Raw genomic sequence first — 24,816 nt, 5'->3', positions numbered from 1 at the left:
CTGTCAAGGCTTTTGACATAGAGTGTATGATTCCATATGCACACATACTAGAAAGTAGGGAGTATTATCTCCATTTTACCGATGAGGAAACTGAGGTTCACAGAAGTCAAATAATTTTCCCAAGGCCACATAGCTATAACAGATGATAAAGTTAGGATTTGAAATCCAAATAGTCACACTTCAAACCCTGTATTCCTTCCACCAGAAGAACCAATGCAAAGGAAAGCCTTGGAGAGGTGGAGAAGTAGCTCTTTTTTTGAGGTGGAAGAAAGGGGAAAAGCTGAGTGAAAGGACACAGAAATTTTGAGGCTGATGGAGGAGAATTTGAAATTTCATGTCAGATGGCCTCGATCTTTTCAGGAAAGTAGCTCACAAAGTCAGTCAAAGTTCAGATTTAAAAATGGAAACAATGTGTGGTGGGCGCCGGGAAGACTGAGATGGTGATCCATTTGAGGGGAATGGCTAAGATGATGAGCAGCAGGTGGGCGCATTGGGGTGGGAGCTCTGTAGAGGGTCAGAGAATCAGGAAGGCCAGAGGGAGGCCCAGGGAAGGGAGAAAATGACTGGGACAAGGCATGGACAAGTGCCAAAGACTGGCTCAGTCACTGACATTGCATGTCCTCTCAGTGGGGGAGGGCAGGGATTTCTAAAGACCAGTCACCCAGGTTCCAAACCTGGAGCAGATGGCCCCTGAGCAGGTACTTGAAGAAGACTGGCAAGAAGGGAGCTTTGAATACAAAGGAAGAGGATCCTGGTAAATATCACAGAAGGGCTGTCCCAGGGCCAGGTAGTGCTGAGCAGGACAGGGCTAGGCTATGTGGGATCTGTATGTGATCAGAAAGGACAGGGAAAGTAGGGAGATGGGGGAGGGGGACAGAGCCAACTGAGACTGGCAGACCAGCCAGAAATGTTGGGGCAGGGCCTGGGACCTGCTGCTTTACTTACCTGCCTCAGGGCTTAACTTTCAACTTCCGCTAAGCCTACCCAGTCAGGTGCAGGGGCATCTGACCAATGTGTGTGATTTGGAATGACTGACCTTAGTTAGCATTGCTATTACCTACTGAGATAAAATTTGGGCATTGTTTTTCTATGAACCATAATTGAAGAGAAGGCACATACTTTAATAAGATTCACATGGCAAGGTTCTGTGGTCCAACTCTGTAAGTCATGAGGAGAATGCAAAGGAAGGGTCCTCACAGTCTGAGCAGAGTAATGCACCTCAGGGTCAGACACTGTGCATGCAGACAACTTTTCCCTGTTCATGTCACCTTGTGTGGCTCTCCTTTCAGGAGCAATGATCTCTATAGAATGTTCTGGCCCAGGTAGACAAGAAGGCAAGTCTACAGCTGAGAGACAAAGCAGCAGTGCACTGGGGTCAGAATCCACTGAAGCCAGCTCTGCAGACAGAAGAGGAACAGACAAAGGCCCCTGAGATGCAGAGCAGGTGGAGACAAATACAGGTCAAGGCCACCAAGGTGAAGCTTGAAGACACCAAGCTCCCGTGTCCTTTCTTCTCATGGCAACGTATTCCAGCTGCTGGCAAGGTGCTAGGAAGAGACAAATAACCTCTTGTGTGCCCAACAGAAAAAGGAAGCACAAGATTCAGGAAAGGGGCCCATTCTTTGATGGTGTCTCTACCACTGAGAAGGTGAGCTTGGCCAGGGCAGATCCTTTGTCATTGCTCCTTCCGTATCACAGGCAGTAGTAGACTCCTTGGATTTGCTTGGTAATAAAGGGGAGAGGCACACTATGTTCCCACCACTTTTTGCCCAAATGTTTTCCTTGATGAATGAGACAGGCTTCATCCATAAATGGCCCACACTGGCTTTGGCTCACACTCACTCTTGATGGAAGTGCTGCTGTTGGGCCCAGAGATAGGAAGGTAGTGCTTTACAGCTTTGCCCTGCTGCCCCCACTCTCAGTCACGGTCACAGCTACACACCCCTGCCCGATGCTCCCTCCCACACCCTCAACAGTCCGCCCACCTGGGGAAGAGAGGTCAGCCTCTCCAGGTCTTCCCCCAGCAACCCCCAGCTCCAGAGGCCTGGCCTGGAAAAGCATGAGAACAATGAAGCTTTTGCATCCTTCCATCGCTCACTCATTCATCAATCCCACCACTCGATGGCCATGGGAATTTGGAGGAATTACTTTACCTCTCTGTTAAAATGGAATGATTGTGAGAATTAAATGAGCACAGACACAGATACAAGTTAATCATCATCATTTACTGAAATCAACCCTGTGGCAGGCACACTTCCCAGCCTGCAAAGGAGAATGGTAAATCAGGTCTGTGTATAAACGGCTTAGTACCCGGGAGGCCCGCAACACTGCCCCTCTGTATCTACCTCTGTAGTCCATTATCTGTAGAAAAAAATACTTTTAAATAAAGCATTTCTTTTAGAAATCTAGGAATTCTTTATATTCTCTTGGGTCATGAGCTCAATGTCAGTATGATTTCTTCCCATGGACTGAAGCATTCATCCAAACGTCGGCAGGAGTTCATAAAGAAAGAAGGAGTGGTGTGCATTGTCCAGGATGTTTTTCTTTGCTCTTGTTAAGTCGCTGAAAAGAAAGGCTTTCGAAGAACAATGACAGGGCAGTCCCCTGTCCAACAACGCGGACTCAGCACACTGCAACTGACCGGTGACCGCGACACCTGCTGGCCACCCTTGGAACCACAGCCAATCTCCTAGACAGGAAAAGCCATGCATGGGTTTTTGTCAGGATGACTTTGAGGATCACTGGATAAGCAACCCTGCCTAATTAAGGCGACCATTTCTTAGAAATTAAAGAGGAAACAACACATTCCTTGGGAGGCAGCAGTGGCAGTGACTAGAGCTAGCCCTGAGTTTCAACTCTAGATGCTGCTGGTGAGGACCTTGGCGACATTAGGCAAATGACCTCACCTCTCTAAACTGATTTCCTCATCTGAACAAGAGTCTTAATATTACTTCTCACAGAGTCATATGAGGAGAATATGAAATTCTGGACTTCAACTCACCTCCAAGGGGAACTTTGGCCTCTGCCAGATCATCTTCTCCCGGCACAATGTCAAGATCCAAGGGCACAGTGTCAGTGGTTCCAGGACAATTAAGGTATGCGTCATTGGTACCAACATGCCCAAACTGGGGCAAAAACCTTTCTCAGATGTGGACAGAGGTTGTATACTTCCACGGACCTGCTGACTTTATTCCAGTGTTCTCTTTCTGATCCGTGCTCCTGAGAGCCGAAGGATCCCCAGCCTGGAAGAAAGGAAAGCAGTACGTCCTAGACACGTTGGACAGGTACGGATAACTGACCGTGTCTAGCTGCTGAAGACTAGTTCAGTCCACCAAAGGGAAAATGGAAGTGACTGGGTGGGCCACTCACCCAAATTATCTCTCACTCCACTTTCCTGGGATACCTTTCTCACTCTTTACCCATCTCTTGACCCTGTGACAAGCCTGGAGAAGAGAAGGGTTAGCTAACCCCAAAGCTGAGTACTTAGCATGAAAGTCCTCTACCCAGAACCATGACATTAGAAGCCGGAGTGTGGGTAGCTTCTGTCCTTGAGTTCAGGCCAAAGAGTTCATATTTGTGAGGATGCCCAAGGGAGGGTCTCTGGAGACCAATGGGAAGATGGCTCCTGCTGAGTCCCAGCACTGTCCTCACACAACTCCCCTCCCCTGTCCTGGGCTGTGGCCACTAGTGCTGGTTTCTGTTTCTGCCACTGCTGGTAAATGTAATCATTCAAACCTGGGTACTTTTGAAAGTCTGGAAAACACTATTACTCATTACACTGGGGCAACTGATATAACGTGGGCCCATCCTGGACAAGCTGGGACATCTGGTCAAACTACCTGCCAGACACAAAAGGCTCACAGTCTCTCTATTACTCAGTTTACGAGATCTGTACTTCTGCTTCAGACCAACCATTCACAGTTATAAACATACCTAGGGGATGCTCCATGTTGAAAACTTAAACTGCAGTGTCTCATCCAAGTCCTATCTACCTCCCTCTTGAACTCCCTTATGTGCATTGACAACCATCCTCAGTCCTAAAGTAGAACAGAAGCCACTTGCTCCCTGTGTGAGTTTGGCCCCAATCTATGTGTCCTCTACTGGCCTCACTGTTCCCCCTGCTCAGCCTGGATCCTGGGGTCCTTATTTGGACCTCCTTGCCCTTCCTCTTTCCATTCAACAAGCCCAGGAGCCCCTCACCACCTGCTGGATACACCCCTTCAAGTGCTGTCACTGTTTCTCCACCCAGGTTGACAACGATTCTAGAGAAATGTGTCTACAGTTATATAATTTTGAATCCCTGGCTTTCAATCCCTACTGAGTACCACTCAAAACTCCTTGATTTTATGATTTACTCAGCATTCTCAAGCATCTTCTCTCTGATCTATAAGCTGTAGGACTTTTTGGAGTAGGAGGAAATCTAGTGCTTTGGCTAGCCTCTTTGGGGGGATTTCGTTTCTGTGTGTCTGCATAGTTTTGTTTTTTTATGATTACTATCTCTGCCCCTGGGGCCAGCTCTCTCTATTTGGTTTTCTCTGGCTTGCCTCTTTCAGCCCTGTCTGATCTCCCTCCTGGGGCTGTTGACCTCTGAAACAGTGGGGAAATTCTGCCTCCTGATGTCCCAACCTGCTGTGAGGCCAGACTGAGCCAAGTATTTGAATCTGATGTCCTTTCATGTGATTTCATCTTCTCTAAGTACATGGGTACGTGCCCTCATAAGGTAATCCAAACAGCATGGTCACTGTCTCTACACAGACACTCCTTCCCTTGGTAGACCTTACTTGATTGCTTGGAGGTAGACAGAACCACATGCATGACCATACCTTTGAGAAGAAGATATTAGTGACATCCCTATTTTTCCTGCTGATTCCAAGGTAAGTCCTGCTCTCTGCTCGGCATAGGCTGACAGTTACCAGCCGCACCTTGACTCTACAAGGAAACAGAATACTGTGGGGTGGGGTTGGGGGGAGAAGAGCTAGGGTCTGAGTTTGAGAACTTACCCAGTCATCATGACTTAGCACCCCCAGAAATAAATTTTTCCTCTATTTACCCTGAATTGCTTATCCCTCAGGCATTAGTTGGAGTGTAGACTGCCTCGGATTTAGGAAGAAATGCTTTCTTTGTCCTCTATGTAGTAGTCCTTAATTTTAAAAATCATACCTTAAAGGGTTACGGCCCCTCCCCCTGCCTTTTCCCAAGTACAGAACCTCTCCTCTCCTCTGCCTTCTTAGTCCCACGACAAACTCTGAGCTGGCCAGCCTGAAACAGCTATGCCAACCTGCAGCTGAGAAATTATTCCCACTGGTTTTGACACGAGGGGCACTGGAACCTACCCTCAGAAGCAAAGCTGCCTTGTATGGAAATCTGCTTCAGGAACAGGATAAAGGGGTGTTGAAATTCCTGTATCAGATTGTCTCTTAACCTCTGCTTTCTAGAAGCAAGAACACCTTCTCAGGACGATGGGAGGGCCTCAGATCATGTCTGGAGTCAGGGAAATGAGACTAATCCTGTCCAGTCAGGAGCAGGGAAACCCCTCTCTTAGCATCACTTTTGCTTTCTGAGGGGCTCAAAATTCTGCCACTTGCGGGCAATGACTCAACCCTCCAGGGATGCTAGAATCTCTGCTACCTAGTAACACCACAGAGAGCCTTTTAAGTTTCAACTGATAAGGAGTGGGAATTCACAGGATCTCTCTGACAAACAGTCATTTATGGAATGCCAGTCTAGCTTGAGTTTCAGTTTTATATCTGAAAGGTGAGGGAAGGACCATGGAGGGGGAGGGGGAGGGGGAGATGGGTCCTCCCTGAGGATGTCAAGGGTGCAAGGCCAGTAATAAAGTGCTGCCTTCTCTCTACCGTGGGGCCTGGACAAATTTCATGCAATATAGGAGTTACAAATGGCAAAATTCCACCGCCCTGGAAGAAATTCAAGCTAAATAATTTCAATGAGGCAGAGAGTCCTTGTCCAGACTTCTGGTGGAAAGCCTTCTTCCTAAATATATGCTTATTTAAAACAACAACAAGCTTGTTGTTAGTTACAAGACTTCAACAATGTATTCTTTCCCTCCCATTCAATTCCCTTTCTCTTTTTCTCCAGGGAATAAGTACTGAATACCTTCAATATCTGGATGTGGATGGAAAGAGGAAAATATAGCAGAGGTACATCTAAGTTGTGGGAGGTGGGGGGCAGAACATTAGAAAAAAGAGCCAATAATGAAAGTAAGGATTAACAGAGAAACTGGAACACAAAAGCTAGTAGAGGGCAGGTTGTCCTGTCAGGTTTGCTCTGAGATTTTTTTTTTTTTAAGATTTTTATTTATTTATTTGACAGAGAGAGAGCACAGGCAGGGGAGCAGAGGCAGAGGGAGAGACAGGCTCCCCGCTGAGCAGGGACCCTGGACCCAGGACCCTGGGACCATGACCCGAGACGAAGGCAGAGATCCAACTGACTGAGCCCCGCAGGCACCCCTGCTCTGAGATTTTAAAGAACAGAAAATATGTTGAATTAAAGCACTGGCTCTCAATCTTGGCTTACATCAAAATTACCTGAGGGGTTTTGAAAAACTACAAAAGCCTGGTAGATCTCTGAAAAAGATTCTCCAGAAGTGGAGTCTAGGCATGGGTAGTTTTAAAAATTCCCAAGCTGATTTGAAAGAGCTGGCTGCCTTGAGAGCTAGTATCCTAGAGTCGAGCTTCTCAAACTTGGGTGGGCACCAGAAACACTTGGAAGGCTCATTAAAACACAGATGGGGGCGCCTGGGTGGCTTAGTCATTAAGCGTCTGCCTTCGGCTCAGGTCGCTGGTCCGGGGTCCTGGGATCAAGCCCCGCATCGGGCTCCTTGCTCGGCGGGAAGCCTGCTTCTCCCTCTCCCACTCCCCCTGCTTATGTTCCCTCTCTTGCTGTGTCTCTCTCTGTCAAATAAAGAAATAAAATCTTAAAAAAAAAAACAACAAAAAAACACAAATGGGCCCTCCCTTAAAGCTTCTAATTCAGCTTGAGTCTGAGAATCTGCATTTCCAACGAGCCTCCAGGCGACGCTGATGTTGCTGGCTGGAGACCACAATTTGAGAACCAGCATCTTAGAGGAATAAATGCTCACCATTTTTTCTATGAGAACATGTGTGCATACTTGATCTATAGGTTTGAATAGCTGGGTTGTCTCTTGCATGCACCTGGGAACCATGTGCTCATATGGGGGCGAAGGGAAAAGGGAAGCCCAAGTGAAGGGGGAGACTTTTGTAAGTTCAAATCAGAGAACTGACCATTTCTATCTCCACTGTGTTTTGTTCGAGTTGTGGCTGAGGAGCTCTGTTCATTTGTGGTCCTGTTTTACTCCTGAGGACAGAAGCCATAGTTCTCAAAGTTGCAGATATCAGTTTGCCAGATGAACACTCATCTTTCCTCTCACACAGCCAGGGCCTAAACTCGCCCCTCTGGAGCCAGCAGGATCTACCTTGAAAGAGCCTTAAAGAACATCCCAGAGACAGGGGTGACTGACCAGGGCGCTAAACCTCCTCCTCTTACAGAGGAAGTAGACGTGACCAGGGGCATGGTTAGAAAACCAGACCGGGGGCTGCCTGGGTGGCTTGGTTGGTTGAGCGTCGGACTCTTGATTTGGGCTCAGGTCATGATCTTAGGGGTTTGGGATCGAGCCCTGTCTTGGGTGCCCTTCCACAGACCTTAGTCAGTAAATACCCTCTCCCTGATTCCCCACCCCTGAATTGAAATCAGGGAACTAGGAAGTGATATAAAGTCTCAACTTTTGGTTTCTATACCCTTGAACAGCTTCGTGAGATCCACCTTACACATTAGCCAAAGGCCCAACTCTAACACAGTCTAGTGTATGTGTGTGGTCTAGGGAGAATGACAAGGGAAGAGGTACTCTGGACAGAGTGTGACCTTTTCTTGACTATCCCTCAGGGCTTCAGCAGAGACTGGATTGAAGGGGCCTATAGCCTCCCCTCCTTTTCTTCCCCCATCCCAGCCTCAGAGAGAGCCGAGAACCAGATGTCCCCAAGACAACTCCCCTGGGACAAAAGTCAAAAAGCCTGAATTCCTTAGCTCTTCCTCATTTTCTAAGTTAGCCCCCAATAGGTTAACAAGAGAGCATAAGAGGTTAACAAAGAACAATACCATGAGAAGGATGGAGGCCCAGAGCCACATCTGGACACAAAAAGCATTCTGAATTTGCAGAATATCAGAGATGATGACATTCAATCACAAGCAGTGAAATGCTTTCTGAAGTCACACAGATGAACATATACATATATAAACATGCAGGATATCCTTTGCAGATATAGATAATTGGAAGTTGACCCTGGTAGGCTGATGCTAACTCAGAAGCACTCCTTGTTGAATGAAAGAAAGGCTGTTAATAGCGTCACAGAAATGGACATGAAACTCACAGGAGTTCTGTCCTGAAGTTCTGCAGGCCTGGCTCCTGGCCTTCTTTTCTTGCTTCCTGCCCTTTGTGGCATGGGCCTGGGCTAACTCTTCCATACCCAAGACTTCAAGTTATCACTCTGTCAATGACTCATGTCTTTTTTTCCCCCTGGGTTTATTGAGAAATAATTGGTATACTTCACTGTATAAGTTTCAGGCATACAGTATACGGTTTGATTTACATATGTTGTGAAATGATTACCACAGTCGGTTCAGCGTACATCCATTTTCTCATATAGATACAATAAAAAGAAAAGAAGGAAAATATTTTTTTCCTTGTGATGAGAACTCTTCAGATTTACTTTCTCAACAGCTTTCCCATATATCCACATCAATGTTAGCTCTAGACATCATGTTGTACATGACATCCCTAGTACTTATTTATCTTACAGCTGGAAATTTATACCTTTTGACCTTCACCAATCCCCTCTTCCCCAACTCTCTGCCAACCACAAATCTGATCTCTTTTTCTATGAGTTTGGTTTTGCTGTTGTTGCTGTTTTTAGATTCCACATATAAGTGAGATCACATAGTATTTGTCTTTCTCTGTCTCACTGATTTCACTTAACATTTGCCTTCGAGGTCCATCTGTGTTGTTGCAAATAACAGGATTCCTCCTTTTTCATGACTGGATAATATTCCATTGTACATATTTATGCCACAACTTCCTTATCCTTTCATCTATCGATGGACGCTTAGGTTGTTTCCATGTCTTGGCTATTGTAAATAATGAATATGGGAGTCCAGATATCTTTTCAAGTTAGTGTTTTCATTCTCTTTGGATGTACTTCCAGAAGTAGAATTACTGGATCATATAGTGGGTCTATTTTTAATTTGGGGGGGTGGATCCTCCATACTGCTTTTCATAGTGGCTGTACCAATTCACAATCCCACTGACAGTGCACAATGACTCCCTTTTCTCTACATTCTTGCAAGCATTTGTTCTCTTTTGTCTTTGGGATGATGGCCATTCTAACAGGTGTGAGGTAATATTGTGGTTTAAATTTGCATTTCCCAAATGACTAGTGATGTTGAGCATCTTCTCATGTACCTATTGGACTTTCATATACCTTCTTTGGAGAAATGTCTATTGAGATCCTTTGTCCATTTTTTAATTGGGTTATTTGGGTTTTTTTTTTTTAAAGATTTTATTTATTTATTTGACAGAGAGAGAGACAGCGAGAGAGGGAACACAAGCAAGGGAAGTGTGAGAGGGGAAGCAGGCTTCCCACTGAGCAGGGAGCCTGCTGTGGGGCTCGATCCCAGGACCCTGGGATCATGACCTGAGCCGAAGGCAGACGCTTAACGACTGAGCCACCCAGGTGCCCCTTGGTTTTTTGTTATTGAGTTATCTGAGTTCTTTTTAAATATTTTAGATATTAACCCCTTATATGGTTTGGAAGTATTTTTTTCCCATTCCATTTATATAGAATTACAAAAGACCCTGAACAGCCAAAGAAATCCCGAGAAAGAAGAACAAAGCAGGAGGCATCACACTACCTTGTTTCAAGCTATGCTATAAAGCTATAGTCATCAAAACAGTATGGTACTGGCATAAAAATGGACAAATCAGCCAATGGAACAGAACTGAGAGCCCAGAAATAAACCCAGACGTATACACTCGGCTAATATTTGACAAGGGAACCAAGAATATTCAATGGATAAAAGATAGGCTTTTCAATAAAAGATGCTGGGATAATTGTATATTCACATGTAGAAGAAAAAAACTGGGCCTGTACCTTACATCACTCACAAAAATTAACTCAAAATGGATTTAAGACTTAAATGAAAGACCTGAAACCCATGAAACACTTAGGAGAAAACATAGGAATAAAGCTCCTTGACACAGGTCTTAGTAATAATTTTTTTGGTGACACTTAAAAGTACAAGCAACAAAATCAAAAATAAACAAATGGGACTACATCAAACTGAAAAGCTTCTGCACAGCAAAAGAAACAATCAACAATGGGGAGAGAACGTATGAATGATTGCTCACATATATATTTCATTTCAGAATCACTGGGAACAGGCCAGCCCAACAGGACATGGGAAGATAGTGACTTGAATTCACTCATTTATTCAACAAATATTTATGTATTCATTATTAAAGTAATGTACTTTTTTCTGATTATGAACATAATTGTTTCATTTGGAAACCATGGAAAAAAAATTCCCAAGTATAAAAGAAAACCAATTCACCTTTCATTCCAGAGGGCAATGATGAACTACTGTTAAAATAATTTGGCAAATTTCTTTTCAGGTTTTTTCCATGTATACATAACATATAGGTAGGATCATTATATACAGATCTGCTTCTTTCTCTTAATGATATATTGTCAGCATTTTCCTGCATTGTTAAGAATTCCTTGAACACATGGCATTTAAATTGCTAAGATACGTTCTATTGCATGGATGTATGTAATTTAGAAATCCATTGTTGGGTATGTAAGGGCTTGCCAATTTGTCACTGTTATAACTAACAAACACATGTTTTGTGGGGCTCAGAGATCAATAAGGTAATACATTGAATCTGGCACAGTGGATTTGGGGAAAACAGGAGGCAGCTTTTTCCAGGTGGCTGAAAAGAACAATTACTGTAGGTTGCTGGGCTCTGGACAGGTGTCCTCAGAATGTAATGTGTTGTCGGTCAAGGTAAGGAGCATTTTGCCTGTCGGGTGTGTGCTCAGACCGGGGTGGCTGCTCCCTCACTTCCAAACGCTGAGGCGAGGAGCCCCTGACGCTTTGGCTCCCACTAGTGGAACGCCCCTGGCCAGAAGCTGGGAGTTCTGGCCACACGCCGCCACGTGCCAGGAGCAGGGCCCCGCCCCACCGGCTCCCCGACACGCCCCTCACACTTGGCTCTCAGAAGCCCTCCCCGCAGCTCCGCCTCCAGGAGACCTCCGCAAGTCCTCCCTGCCCCTAGAGGAGCCCCGCCCCCGGACTGCCGGCCCCGCCCCCGCAATCCGGGCCCCGGGGCTGCCCCGCCCCGCGGACCGTTTCCGAGGCGCGGGGGCGGGGCCCTGCGCGATGACGTGGGCGGGCGTGCGCGGTGACGGCCCGCGTCCCTGTTACTCAGCGGAGCGGCCGAGGCCGGACGACGCGGCCAGGAGTGCGGAGCCGAGAGCAGCCCTGGGTAACGGCCGTGGCGACCGCCCGGACGGCGCCAGTCCCGCCGGCGGGCTTTCCTGTCGCCGTTCGCTGCGTTGCGGGGTGAGTGCGGCGGGTGCCGCAGGGCCGGGGTGGCCGGCGGCCCCGCCGTGTTTATGTTATTGTGCCGCCGCCACCGCCGCCGCCTTCTCCTCAGCCGTGACCCCCTCCCGGGAGTGGGGGCGGGAGCGCGCGGCGGCGGGGGGCGCGCGGCGGGCGGGGGCGGCGCGGGAACAATAGCTGCCGGCGAGGCGGGGGCCGGCCAGGGGGCGTGGGGCTGCGGGACCCCGGTGCGCCCCAGCCGTCAGCCCCCGGCCCGCCCGCCCCAGCTCCACCCGTCCGTCCTCGCGCGCCCTCCTCGCGCGCCCTTCTCGCGCGGGTCCCGCGTCCCCGTCGGGAGGGGAAAATGGAGCGGGGGGTGGGTGGCAAGTTCTGAAACACTTCGGGGAAGGTCCGGACGGAGGCGCCTGGGCGGCCCGCCGCGCCCTGGCTGCCTCTCCCGGCGATGGGGAGCCGAGAGCGCTCCTCCGGTCGCCGGGTCCCGACGCCTGACTGGCGCCCACAGGGTCCGTGTTTTGTTTCTCGGTGGTTTCTTTGTGCTAAGGTCTGGGCAGACGCAGGGAGCGGCGCCGAAAAAGACTGGGGTGGCCTTCGGCTCTGAGCGGCAAGGGGGAGCCCGGGCCCTCGACTTGCGCGGAAGGTGTCCATCAAGCTGTGAGCGAGCTTCAGTGGTCAGCGGGCTTTTCTCTTGAGGGTCACTCGGTGATGACCTTTTGACTTTTTTACCCCACCCTCGCCTCTCTTTGTCTTGCACTTGTGTTCCCAATCCTTAGGTGGTGGAACCAAGTCCATTTTAGAATATTGTGATGAACACTTTTCATTTTTTAATTTCTGAGAGTTCGCATCAGATGTTTACTGTGAACTTAATAGCATGTTGACTGCATGATATCAGTGTTCAGTGGTTACTGTTTTTACCTCTGAAATTCAGTAGTCTTTTCAATAGAATTTTGGTCTGTTAGTCCATTGTGTTTTGAGATAAGCATCCGGCAAGTATCTTTTTGGCAATTAGAACATCTGTTTATTTCATTCATTCATTCAGCAACTGTTCAGTACTGTACTCAGATGGAGAGTTTGAAGGTAAAGAGAAATATCTTGTAATGGAAGAGGGTGCTTTGACGGAAATAAAATAGATGTCCCTTTAAATGAGACAATTATGTAAGTGGTGTGTGTTAAAAAAAGGTATAGTTATACTCTGGGTCACTTTACTGTTTTGTTTTTGTTTTAGTACCATCTGGAACTTACAATGTTGTATTGGGAAGTAGAGTTAGGAGATTGGTCTAAATGTACAATGGCTTTCTTTATTTACAAATTTAACTTTTCAGTTTTAACAGCCTGCAGTCTTACAGTCATTGGTAATGTTTATCTCAGATTTCCCTGCTGTACGTTAAACCTAGGAGGTCATATGCTGTAAGTGAACATATTTAGTGCTGTGCCTGACAAAAGCAAGGAATCAAAATGGGACTTCCTTGAGGACAGGTCTGTCTTGCATCTGTTTCCAACACCTAGCCTGAAATACCGTAAGTGTTCAATAAGAGATTGATGAAAAACTCTTTACAATGAATAATATTTAAAATCCAGTCTTTACGGTTCTCTGTAAAGTTTTGTAAGCGTCTTGTAAGCTGTCACTTTCAGATGGCTAAATGATTGGTTCATACGTATTATCTGTCGCCACAGTAGGGGCTTTTGAATATTTTATTTATTTTTAAAGATTTTATTTATTTGAGAGAGAGAGCACAAGCGGCGCGGGGGGGTTAGCGGTGGGTGGGGAGAGGAAGAAGCAGGCTCTCCACTGAACAGGGAACCCGATGTGGGGCTCCTGGGATCATGACCTGAGGGCAAGGCAGACGCTTAACCGACTGAGCCACTCAGGCACCCCTGAATATTTTATTTTATTTTATTTTATTTTATTTTATTTTATTTTATTTTTTTTAAAGATTTTATTTATTTATTTGAGAGAGAGAATGAGAGAGAGCACATGAGAGGGGGGAGGTCAGAGGGAGAAGCAGACTCCCCGCTGAGCAGGGAGCCCGATGCGGGACTCGATCCCGGGACTCCAGGATCATGACCTGAGCCGAAGGCAGTCGCCCAACCAACTGAGCCACTCAGGCGCCCCCCCTGAATATTTTAGTATCAGTTTTTTTTTTCTATCACTTCTAATTCGCTATCCTACAACAAAACCTTGTCTAAAATGTCTTTTTTAGTATGTGTATCACACACAGACATAGTGATATTACAATAGGGGTCTAAAATGATTGGTTTTTTGCAAATGTTGCTTGAAAAGTTTCTGATGATGCCTATAAGCAGAAAAGCTAGACTATAGGAAATAAGCTACATAAAAGTTTTATTAGAGATTTTAATTTCTTTTTTTTTTTTTTTTAGATTTTATTTATTTATTTGACAGAGAGACATAGCAAGAGAGGGAACACAAGCAGGGGGAGTGGGAGAGGGAGAAGCAGGCTTCCCGCGGAGCAGGGAGCCCAACGCGGGGCTCGATCCCAGGACCCTGGGATCATGACCTGAGCCAAAGGCAGACGCTTAACGACTGAGCCACCCAGGCACCCCAGAGATGTTTAATTTCTAATTGCATTTTTGGAAATGTTTAATTTTTTTTTTTTTTTTTTTGAAGATTTTATTTATTTATTTGAGAGAGAGAGCACAAGAGGGGGGAGCGGGAGAGGGAGAAGCAGACTCCCCGCTAAGCAGGGAGCCCGATGCGGGACTCAATCCCGGGACTCCAGGATCATGACCTGAGCCGAAGGCAGTCGCTTAACCAACTGAGCCACCCAGGCGCCCTGGAAATGTTTAATTTAAAATTCTACCTTGGTGAAGCATTTGGGCCTAACTTAATTTAAAATTCTATTGGTGAAGCATATGGGCCTAAAACTCCAAATAATACTTATTTATCCAAGTTTTATCTTTTTTCCACTCACTACTTAATACATAGCATTTGTTTTGGATATGAGAGAATTTGAGGTGAGCTTATTGCCTGATGTAGAGTACAAGTAAAAAGGAAATGATACTTTATTAAGATAAGGAATGAAAATCTTGAGATACCAAACTTTTATTGCTTTGCCTAGTTACAGTATGTTAAATTTCAGGAAGGGTTACTGATAGAAATCCTTTGGCAGTAGCTCACTGTCAGGCTACATGTTAAAGCAGTTTTTTTTTGTTTTGTTTTCAAATTTCTTTTGTTTCTTTAATAAATAACAGCTTTATTGAGATATCATTCACATACAATAAAATTTACCCTTTTAGAGTGTGCATCAATGGTTTTTAATATATTCACAAAGTTCTGCATTGATCGCTACTAATTCCAGAACATTTTCATCACCCCAAGAAAAACTCTGTACCCATTAGCAGTTATTCCCAATGTTTAAAGGAAGAGATAGCACTGATTCTTTTGGTGAGTATATTCCATTAATTAGTTTGAAATGGGTTGTCTTTGTGTCCTGGCAGAGTAGGAAACTATATCCTTATACTCCTTTAGATCCTGGGAGGAAGGCCACTTGGAAAGGAAATTAGTTTAAGAATAAATTCTACCCAAATTAATGAGGTTAGAATCTTAACTTAGTGCCTAAAGTTACGGAAATGACCTTGTAAAGATACTCAGTGCCCAGTGAAACAACTTGAAATAATTTAAGTGACCAGTCACAAACAATCCTAGCGACAGTCGAAGTGGTTGAATAGAAGTCTGATTCATGTTAGTCTGTTTTGTCTATGAATTGAGTTTGGACACATTCGAATCATCTAGATCGTTCAGATGTTGTGTTGCACAAGTAGAAGTATAAAATAATGTCTGACATAAGATGCCAGCTCTCTAGAGGTCTCTGGTCAAGTCAGTGGTATGGGTAGTAGCCTTTCTGATTCATGTGCAAGGAAGTCATTATAGCCACATAGTTCTAGATATGAATCATTTGCCTATTTCAGAGCTGTGATAGCTTATTGTCTTAGTCATGAGCTCTTTACATGAACATTTAGAAAATTAGCTTTCTTACTGTAATGCAGATTAACTTGAACTTTGATTTCAGAAATGAGTTTTGAGTCAACAGACTTTACTACCTAAAAGGAGACAGGAGTATTGAAATAAGAGCTGTCCTAACATTCAGGGCGATAGGTGAAACTAGACCTGTAGGGAATCAGACCTAGATTCACTTCTCAGTTCTGTCTTCTAGACTTTGTCATCAACAAGTTCCTGAGCCGTAGAAAAGTTGTGTAACCTTTTTGGATTTAGAACTATAAACTGAGGCTGTTGGAACTCTTTTTTTATAGAAATGTTGTTCCTCAGATAGGTTTTTCTTCAGAAAACATACTGGGACAAAAAGAGTCTTTGGGTCATAATCAGAATCCTGTGTCAAGAACAGCAATGAAACAGACTTTTGTAATTTTCAGAAGCAGAAAAATTTAAGTCAAATATTTTCTGTAATCCATTCTTACAAAACATAAAAATTTCACTGTAAGCTTGAGTTTTTTGAATGATAGATTTTATTCATTCCACAGCACCATGCTTACTAATGGGACTCCTTACTCTCAGAGAGTTAGTGAAGATGTGCAAATGAATAGTTGCCTTAAGAAGCTTATGATCAGGGGTGGGAATAAAGGCATATCCAAACAGTGAATTTATATTCTTTTATAAGATTTATGAGAGGGCTTCCCCCAAACAAACAAAAGCCTGCCCCAAATATCTGGGCAGGCTAAATTTCATTGAAATCCGTTTTTTAAATTACATGTGAGTATGTATTGAATAAGATCTTTTAGAAAACTTATTAGCTGGCATTCTTTTTCAGGGTGGTGGGTTTTATCAGAAATATAGCTAATAAAGTACAAATATATGTCTGTGTCCTGTTATCCTTTGGTAGTATGTCAGGTTTGGTTAAAATCTGCCAGTTCTTTAGGAAGTGAAGGAGCCCAAACTTAATAGTCATTGTTAACATGAGTTTTAAGGTAGCTCTGAGTTCAAATTCATGATCCAAATCTAACTCACTATATGGCCAGGTTAGTTCAGATTATATAACATCTTTGGGCCTGTTTTATTATTTGTCAAGTGAGAATAATAACAGCACATAATCTCATAGGGCTGTAAGGTTTAAGTAAGGCATTGCATGTAAAGTGCTTGGCTCTAGTACAGTACGTAGAACACTAGATGTAAGTATTCAGGAAATTTTAGCTATTATTATCACTTATTATTTTTAACTTGGAACAAATGCAAAATGCCAAGTAAATTAAAAACTAATTTCATGTATACATCTGAATTCTCCAGAAAATTTCTGCCAGTTGTTTCCCCTCTGCATCTTTGGGGGTTTATTTAAAATTGGGTTGTCTTATCTAATCTGAATTGACTGAAATGATTTAACATTTGGACCAGTTATCCTCTCTGCTTTTAAATTTGGAAACATTCCAAAAGCAAATATTAAAGGAAAATCATTTGCCACATTCTCTGACACCAAGTTATTTTGCTGTGTTTACTTTTTCCACTGCAGAGAGTTGTCTAAGCTTTCCTAGGTTGATTTTGACAGATTTCTAAAAAGAATGGTAATCTAGGAGCTGGGAATAGCTGTATCCTGTTTCTGTATTTGAAGAAAATGGAATACTGTTGCATCTTTAGGCTTACTGGAATTTTTGACTTTGTGAAGATTGCAAATTTGTCAGAGACTGGGTAACCACAACAGTTCATTAAGCATTTTCTAGAGGTCTCCAGAAAAACGAGGGAAGTTATTTATCAGTAACATCTGGAAATATTTTTCCTGTGTTTTTCTAAGTTTTCTGTGTAGTGTTTTTGTGGTTATATTGGTACATCACTCCTTCTTGAGGACAGCAACTATGAAATGATACTGGTTTTACATAGGCAGTATTCACTGAGAAGCCATCTATACCAGTCCAGGTATTAAGTGATGTGGGGGCAACAGGAAGTAGAAATTAGTCTCTACTTTCCGTGAGTATAACCTGATGGGCAATAAGGACAAACATCAGTGCATTTATGTCCTAATGCAAGGAACCAGATATTGGTAGGCATTTCATTGGGAATTTCTTTAACCTTGAAGCCTGAGTGCTAGATGTTGGGGCATTTGGGGACTTCCAAACCATACATCTCTCACTTTGCCTTTTAAAATATACTCACTAGATAAACCACAAAAAGCAAGATGTCTTCTTTCCTAATTTCTGATTAAAGGTGAGAGTGTGGTACAGATAAGTCAAAATCTAAATCATAAGAAAAGATAAATCTTAAAACCTCAAAACCGTTTTGGAACACAAGGTATTAAAAGAAGTATATGAAAAGCAGATAGAAAAGATGCTACTCAAATACTAATCAGAGTCCTCAAACTCTTCTGTTTTGAACCTCTGAAGACTTACAGCTAGATTTATGCTAGGAGCTTTTCTTAAGTTTTTCTAATATTGAGAAGTATGGGCTTCCCTACTTCCTGTTGCTGAGGGGCCCAAGGCCCACCATATTTTTGGGGTCACTAGAAAAGAAAAACCTTCTTTGCTTGGCATGAGGCATCAAAACATCAGCTGAAAGCTGTTAATAGGGGTGGATACTCACCCTTCCCTGACTTGCTCCTTAGAGGGTGACTGTGACTCTCAGCTGCCATATGGGTCAACCAAAAGTGAAATAAAGGAAAGCCATCATTATATAGATTTCTTTGTGACTTAAGAAAGGGTTACTTTTTAGTCAAAACAAGCAAAAACCAAAGTATATAGCTGAGAATTGAAAAGTTTTAGTAATTTTATTTACATTTTAAATAACATATTCACTTTGATTCAGAATTTCAAAGATTTAAAAAGATGTACAGTATAGTCTCCTTCCCATTCTGTGCAGCCACTCAGTTCCTCCACATGGAAACACTGTTAAGTTTCCTGTGAATCCCTTCAAAGATAGTTTATGTATGTGCAAGTAAGTAGAGATACATAATTCCTTGTCCAAAACCCTTGATCCAGATGTATTTCAGAATTAAGGCATTTTGTTTTGTTTTTTGAGGGGGGGGTGCTGTGGGAAGGTAATATAGTGCATCTGCTGTATTATTCAAAATCCCTAGTTGGAGGGGAATGTGTAGCGTCTTGTAATTAAATACATTAATATTTCTGCATCAAAAGCATAAATAGTACAACAACGATAAAGATTATAAAGTCTTATGGAAATTATTGTCAGATTTTGACACCAAATAGGTTTGTACTAAACTTATAAAAAAATACTTTTTCTGAGCTTTACAGATTTTAGAATTGCCAGTGATGGATTGTACGTCTTACATATATAATGTATGTTCTCTGCTTTCACCTCCTTTTTCATTTAAGTTGTTGCATACTATGCACAGTATCCTTTACCTTTTATTTTTAACTTAACAATATAGCTTAGGATGGTTTTCTGTTAGTCATATCAGGACATAAATACCATGCTTATTCTTTTTTTTTTTTTAACACTTTCACAGTGTATCATTTGTCTTAATCAGCTTGGGCTGCTATAGCAAAATACCATAGACTGGGTGGCTTAAACAATAGACATTCCAGTTCTAGAGGCTGGGAAGTGCAAATCAAGGTGCTCAGAGATTTAGTTCCTGTGAGGACTCATCCTGGCTTGCAAATGTCAACTCAGTGTGTCCTCACATGGAGAGAGGGAGTGTCTGCTCTCTCTTTCTCTTTTTATGACATTAATCCCATCATGGGGGGGCCCATCTTCATGAGTTCTTGTAGTTCTAATTACCTCCCGAAGTCCCAAAGGGGACACAAAAATTCAGTCTATAACACCATTATACATGTATAACATAGATTTAAGTAGCCCCCTTTTTGATGTACATTTAGGTGATTTTCAGTCTTTTGCTATCAAAAGCTGTGGTACAGTGGATTCCTTATATATACATTTTTTTTTTAACAGCTTGTATAGAACACATCTAGAAGTGGAATTGCTAGATTGGAATGTATGTACTTTCTAAATTTGATAGATATTGCCAAAATAACATTTGTAGAAATAGTTCCAACTTACATTCCATCAGCCCTGCTATTACGAATAACATTAAACATCTTTTTGTCTTTTAAGGGCTATTTGTAAGAAATATTTGTATTTTCTTTATTGTGAACTGTCCCTATCCTTGCCTATTTTTATGTCACTTTGTTACTTCTTAGATTTGTAGAATTTATTTTTATATTAGGGAAAATAGCTCTATGCTATTTTTTTGGAAGTATTTTTCCTAATTTGCTCTTTACTTTTTAGGTTGTTTATGGTGGTTTTATCATGCTGAATTTTTTTCCCCAGTAGTTAAAATGCTTACCAATCTTTACTGACTTCTAAATTGTATGTCATCATTAGAAAGTCTTTCCCTGACTCAAGATTATACAAGAATTCTCAAATGTTATTTTTCTAGTACTTTTATGGTTTTTTTTGTTGTTGTTCATCTCTATCTTTTTGTATTTTTAATTTTTTTACTTATTTGGAATTTATTCTGGGATAAGGTATGATGTATAGGTTCAACCTTATTTTTGTCACCGTATGACCATCCAGTTGTCCCAACATCATTTATTAAATAATCCATTTTTGTCTTACAGATTTGAAATGCTGCCTTTATAATTTCCATGTGTATTTGGGGCCATTTCTGGTCCACTGATCTGTCTGCCCATTTGGGAACTAAACTGTCGTGTTTTAATTATTGCATTTTATATTGTGTTTTCTGTTAGGACTAATTCCCTTTCATTTCTTTTCCAGAATCTCTTCTGGCTTTCATCTTGTTTATTTTATTTTTTATTTTTATTTTTTAAAGAATTTATTTGAGAGAGAGAGAGCGTGCATGCTCAAGCATAAGGAGGGGCAGAGGGACAGGGAGAAACAGACTCCCCACTAAGCAGGTAGCCTGACATGGGACTTGATCACAGGACCCTGAGATCACGACTTGAGCCGAAGGCAGATGCTTAACCAACTGAGCCACCCAGGCACGCTGCATCGTGTTTATTTTATATAAATTTTACAATCAATCCATTTAGTCTAGTTGCCATTTCTGTTGGGAATGACTTAATTACTTATTTTATGGAGGTAAAGGTTGCATACAGTAAGATGCACAAACCTTAAATTTACAGCCTAATGAATTTTGCCTATATATTGTGCAGTAGCCAGATCAAGATACAGAACATACCATCACCCAGAAAATTTTCTCATGCCCTTTTCAAGTTAATATGCCCTTCTTTCTTTTATCACATAGATTCAGTTTGTGTTTTAACATTTTCTTTGTATTTATTGGCAGCTTTTTGGTGTTCTTTCTATCCAAGAATATGGGAAAACTTAATATTTTCATTTCTTCAAGTCCCTTTTTGGGTTCCTAATAGCATTTTTAGGTTTTGTATTATTTCTTCTTTCTTTTTTTTGCTGTTTCTTTTGCTGGCATTTTTTTTCCCATTTTATCTTCTACCTAGTTGTATATAAAAAAGCTGTTTATTTTGCTTATTGATTAATACTTGTATATTAAATAAACTCCCTTTTAGAAATTGTTACTGTTTGTAATACTGTAGTTGAATTTTTCTTTCTTTTTTTTTTTTTTTTTAAGATTTTATTTATGTGGGAGAGACAGAGATGGTGAGAGAGAGCACAGGTGGAGAGGAGAGGGAGAAGCAGGCTCCCCGCTGAGCAGGAAGCCTGACATGGGGCTCCATCCCAGGACTCTGGGATCATGACTCTAGCCAAAGGCAGATGCTGAACGAACTGAGCCACCCAGGCACCCCGAATTTTTAATTTTCAAGTATAAATCATATATCCTTTTTTTACTTCCTCTGATTTTTACCTCCCTTCTCCTAACTTTTACACCCCTAGTTTTTCTTTTATTGCATTGGTAGCTGCGATTTTTAAAACATAGTTTTCCTCCACAATGTATGAAACAAGGATCAAAATATCTGTGTACTTGCTGAATATTTAAAGGATATGAATAGTAATTGAAATTGAGGGATTATGAGAGTAATTAGAGCAATGTGAAGTTTTTCAACATTAAATAAACTTGACTTGTGGTTTTAAAAATGTCTAATAGACAAGTTAGTGATCATTTGACAGTGAATGCAGAGTTAGTAACTTTTTTGTTTCTTATTTGATAATACAAATAGATTGTTTTCTATGTGCTTAGCACCCAGAGGCAATTTCCAGAAATGTAACTTAGTCTGCTGTCTGGAAGCATATAATCAAGGTAGAGAGGTAAGCTATGTAGAAGTGAGCAGCAAATGAATGTGGACAAGAAGGACTTAGGCTTAGAAAAATGATATTGGCAAAAATCTGCAAGTCTAGAAAGCATGGAGGTGGGGGAGGGAGTGGAGGGAGTGAGTTTGATTTGACTGTTGGGTTTGGGGTAGCTATGTTGTGGGTGAAGATACTTGGCTGAAATTCAGTAGAGATCTAATTGTTTAATGGATATTTCATAGTTTATTTTGTATCTTACCACTTCCCCCCACAAAAATCTGAGGTGGTTTACTCCTCCAGGACTCACACACTGTTGAATAAGCTAGAAATAAAAAATCAAAACCAAGGGAAAACAAGAATCCAGAATATTCTAATAATATAATAGCTGATAGTTATTTGGTTCTTATCATTTATCATGCACTGTTCTAAGGCTTTACCTATGTTAAAGTATTTAAACATTACACAACAGTTCTATGAGGTAGTCTCTGTTTACTGTTATTCCTGTTTTATGGATGAGGAAGCAGGCACAGAGAGATTACGTGGGAAATTGTTGGTGATGTTGATGAGTTTTATTAAAATAAAGAGAAAGAAAGCAAATTGAGTCAGTTAAAAGACACTGAATGAAGATTTTTTTAAGAGTGAATGAGAAATGAGCAAATGCAGATACAGTATATGTAGACAACTTTTTAAAGACTAGCCATGAGGTGAAACAGAGAAGTGAGTGGGTAAAGGAAAATGTAGGGTTTAGCGATGAAAAAGAGAATACGCAAAGGAGGGAATGGAGAGCCTGGGTAGAGAGATTGGCCTTTGTTAGAGGTTGTCTATCAAACAGGAGGGAATGCAGAAAAATTGTGTGCTCTTCCTTGCAAGGAAGTTTGGTGGTTGGAAGATGAAGGCTTATCTTTCTGGCATTCATTTTTTTTGTCCTAGTTTCTGTTTTCTCAGTGAAGTAGCAGATTGGTATGGGCATGGGCGGCGGGCGGGTGGGAGGGTGGGGGTGGGGGGAGTGTGGGAAGTTTTAAGCAGTTTGCCAAAAGTATTGATTCTTTTAAGGTTTGAAATCTTGAATTTAAAGTGATATTGGGGCGCCTGGGTGGCTCAGTCGGTTAAAGTGATATTAGCCTGGGTTTTGTGATCCCCCCACCCCCCCAAGCATTTTTTAACTGGTTAGCTACAAACACAGGCAGATCAGTTTCTGGGGTGAGGTTTTGCTAGGTGTATCAGAGTTCTCAGAGAACAGCATCAGTAACAGATATGTATGTATGTATATACAAGGAGAGTTCAGGGAATTTGCTTATACAGTTATGGGGGCTGGCAAGTTGGGAATCTGTAGGGCAGGCCATCAGGAAGCTTTTGGGCAGGAGCTGATGCTGCAGACCTGAAGCAGAATTTCCTCTTCCTCAGGGAAACCTCAGTTTTGCTCTTAAGACATTCCAACTGATTGGATGAGAAGCACCCACATTATTGAGGATTGTCTCCTTAAAGTCAACTGACTGTGGATGTTAGCAACATCTGCAAAATATCTTCACAGCAATACTTAGATTTGTGTTTGACTGAATAACAGGACCATCACCCCTCCAAAGTGACACGTAAAACTAGGTCAATATAAAATAAGGAAAAGGGAAGGTACAAGGGAAATAAGGGCTTTTTTTTAAAGGGAGTACTTACAGGAGTGGTGATGAATCATAAAATCTTAACTGGATAAGCACAAGTTGAAGTCAGGATGGGTAGTAAGGAAGTGGTAGCATCAATGTGTTGGAAATTTCAATTAGGATTGTTGGGATGGGATAAAGTAATTATCTAGAAGGATTGAGTGTTTTGGTCAGGGTGGGATGCTCGAAATAGAGATTTAACAGGTATGGTAGTTTCTAGCAATGATAATACCCAGGATGGGCTTTGGGAGTGGGCTGCTAAGGTGGAATTGAATGAAAAGTCTGTGGAAATGAGGCCAGTGAATAAAAGAGGCTGAGCTATTAAAGGGGTCAGTCAGTCTCCATAAATGGTGAAGACAAGCAAGTGGTGAGGAAGTAAGAATACTTACTGTGAGTTGCCAGCATCCTCAATCAGTGGGGAGGAATTGGAAGGAGGGTAGATGATAATAAGGAGTGGTAAAGGTAGTATAATCAGCTGAATTTGGCTGTCAGAAATTAGGAATTTCAGAAGGCCAGTGAGGCTTAGGAGGATTGAAACATTGGGTAAAATGGAGGATGTACTCAATACTGTGGCTTTAAGAATTTGGGGAAGATGACCAGGAAGAGTTGGACTTTTTCTGGGATCTGAGGTGTGATGGGATTAGTCCTGATTATACAGTGGGCATCAGTTCTGGCAGTGTTTTTCAAATTGCCAGTTATGAATTTAGGAGATTACAACTAATGTATTTTTAAATGAAATGTAATAGAAAATATCACAGTGTAATATCACAAGTATATATCACAGTAAAATATCAAAAGTAATAAGGGGCTAAGAATTTTTTAACAACTTTATTGAGATTTAATTCACATACCATTACAGTTCACCTATTTGAAGTATACAAGTTATTTTTTTGTGTGTACTCATGGAGTAGTGATACCATCACCACAGCCTAATTTTAGAACATATTTGTCACTCCAAAAACTCCATACCTATTAGCAGTCACTCCCCCATTCCTGTGCAACCCCCCACTTTTACTCTAGCCCCAAGCAACCACTTATCTTTTACTTTTTGTCTCTGTAGGTTTGTTTATTTTAGGCATTTTATGTAAATATAATCATGTAGTATATAGTCTTTTGTGACTGGTTTATTTTACTTATTAGCATAATGTTTTCAAGGTTCATTCATCTTGTAGCATGTATCGGTACTTCATTCCTTTTTATGGCCTAGTAATATTCCATTCTACAGGTGTACCACATTTTATTTATCCACTCTTCAGTTGGTGGGCATTTGGCTGGCTGTAAGTCATGCTGTCATGAACATTCATGTACAAGTTTCTGTGTGACAGGTTTTCATTTCCTTTGGGTATATAACCACATTGGATTGGAATTGCTGGTTGT

General features: G+C 42.2%; 1 protein-coding gene across 4 annotated transcripts in view; it reads left to right on the top strand.

The window, feature by feature from the left end:
- The first annotated feature begins 11,496 nt into the window (after positions 1-11,496).
- Positions 11,497-24,816, top strand: part of MAPK8 (mitogen-activated protein kinase 8) — a 111,656-nt gene continuing 98,336 nt past the window's right edge. For 3 of the 4 annotated variants that reach the window (XM_036103162.2, XM_036103164.2, XM_078077467.1), the window contains exon 1: positions 11,497-11,652. The gene's annotated coding sequence lies outside the window, so the exon portion shown is untranslated. Of the gene's footprint in view, positions 11,653-13,017; positions 13,167-24,816 lie in introns of all 4 variants that reach the window. The other variant, XM_078077466.1, reaches the window with a different exon arrangement.

The sequence above is a fragment of the Halichoerus grypus genome, chromosome 7 (assembly GCF_964656455.1).
Source record: "Halichoerus grypus chromosome 7, mHalGry1.hap1.1, whole genome shotgun sequence".
NCBI classification, from domain to species: domain Eukaryota; kingdom Metazoa; phylum Chordata; class Mammalia; order Carnivora; family Phocidae; genus Halichoerus; species Halichoerus grypus.
Note: the sequence above shows the minus strand (reverse complement) of the source record. Positions and strands in the feature narration are given on the sequence as shown.